The following is a 1,733-nucleotide window of genomic DNA, read 5'->3' on the forward strand; positions in this document are numbered from 1 at the left end:
AGATGCTATACTGACCTTGATTAACAGCCAGGAATCATGCACAGCAGCCAAGCAGTTATGCTAGGTTAGGATTTTATTTTTCTTCAGTTTTGAACTGTATGCGGAAGCAAACCTTGTTTAAAATAGAAACATCATCATTGCAAACAGGAGTTTTTGACAGATCGACTATTAAGATATAATTTTAAATACAGGAGCTCCCAAGGGAGTGAGATGCACCTGCTGAATTCCTGCTGTGACCTGTTTGCAGATGACATGGTGCTGGTTAGGCAGTGAAACGTCTCTATGGACACTCTGATGATTCTAACCTCATTAATGAGTTCCATTAATGGTGTAATCCTGATGATGTGGTTAATGATTTCTAACCTCTGGAAGCCTTTATTGACGCCACTCTGTGTTTTTTAGCTGATACAGATCCAATTTTTTTATATACAGCTTCCATATTTATTTAGGAAATTGTTCACATAAATATTGAAATACTGAAAGTGTTTAAACTTCTTTCATCTGCATCCTTCATGGTTTGAATAATTGGAGTGAAAGACAAAAGCAACCCATCATCATCATTATGGGGGACAAGGTGGAGTCAAGGTCGCGTGAAGATTTGTATAAATGTCAACAAAGTAAGAGTGACCCAAGTTATTCAGAGCAGGAAGTGCAATCAAGAGCATTTTTAAGAAATAATTTATCCAAAATGTAATAATGTTGATCATTTTTCTTGAAGTTGTGCCCATTGTTTGTTTCTGACCTTTTCTCTGCTTTTGGTTTCTTAATTTTAAGTTTTCGTTTGTCTTTATCATGTCCTCTTTTGTTTTTAATCACCACTTGAAGAGCTGAGGTCAATAAATATAATGATTTGCTTTTAATATTAACTTAAAGCTCTATATTCATAAGGAATTTATACAAATTGTTAAAAAGCTAAATGCTTCCAAAACTAAAGCGATATGCTGATGACTCCCAGGTTAATATTAGTGTTTCCAGAAAACCCATATTTTAATCCTTATTTATCTTGATATACTGTATATATTGTTTATTCTTAATGCACCTTTTTCCTCCTTGTTTGCACCTTCTTTAATTACCATGCCAATATGTGACCAGTGAATTTCTCCGCTGTGAGATCAATAAAGCTCATCTAATCATCTAATCGTAATAAAGGTATTGTGGAGGATATTTTAAAAGACCCGCCCACCTCTCCACTCCAAAAAAAATTGCATGCCGGAGCCCATTTCCCCTCTGTTTGGACAGATATTCACTGCTTTTTGCTTCGTTGGTCACATAACTCCTCCTGCTCTGCTGGTGGGCAACAGTGGGCCGGTGTGAGAGCGACATAGTGCTTTGCGAGGAGAGCATTCTGGGATATATTCTCATTCGCTTCAGACACTTTTTCTCTTACAACCTTTGGCCATTTTCAAGGAAGCGCAGTGAGAAAGGCGAGCTTCAATGACTGTCTGAAACCGCAGCTCACCACAGATATCGAAAAAGATGGCTAACGGGGCGAGCACGTAGGACGGCCTTACGTAAACATATATCCTGAAAGATTGACAATCAGGAGGACCACTTATTGAGATGATCCACCCAGAAATAAAAGATAAAAGATAGATTTTAACACATTGTTTTTGGAGTCAAACAATTGATCCCTCCGTGTAGAAAAACTTGCATGTTGACACCATGGTCAGAACATTTCTTTTCATTTACCGTATTTTCCCGACCATAAGGCGCACCGTACTAAAAGGCGCAGT

At 37.8% G+C, this 1,733-nt stretch overlaps 2 protein-coding genes across 2 annotated transcripts in view; one reads left to right on the forward strand and one right to left on the reverse strand.

The window, feature by feature from the left end:
* The window catches only part of LOC107101144 (serine/threonine-protein kinase WNK4-like), a 26,650-nt gene that overhangs the window by 20,375 nt on the left and 4,542 nt on the right, over positions 1 to 1,733 (reverse strand). The window lies entirely within an intron of this gene.
* LOC107101149 (leucine-rich repeat-containing protein 3B-like) overlaps positions 1 to 1,733 on the forward strand; it is a 12,470-nt gene that overhangs the window by 2,957 nt on the left and 7,780 nt on the right. The gene's annotated exons all lie outside the window — the stretch shown is intronic.

Source organism: Cyprinodon variegatus, unplaced genomic scaffold, assembly GCF_000732505.1.
Source record: "Cyprinodon variegatus isolate N-32 unplaced genomic scaffold, C_variegatus-1.0 Scaffold1058, whole genome shotgun sequence".
NCBI classification, from domain to species: Eukaryota; Metazoa; Chordata; class Actinopteri; order Cyprinodontiformes; family Cyprinodontidae; genus Cyprinodon; species Cyprinodon variegatus.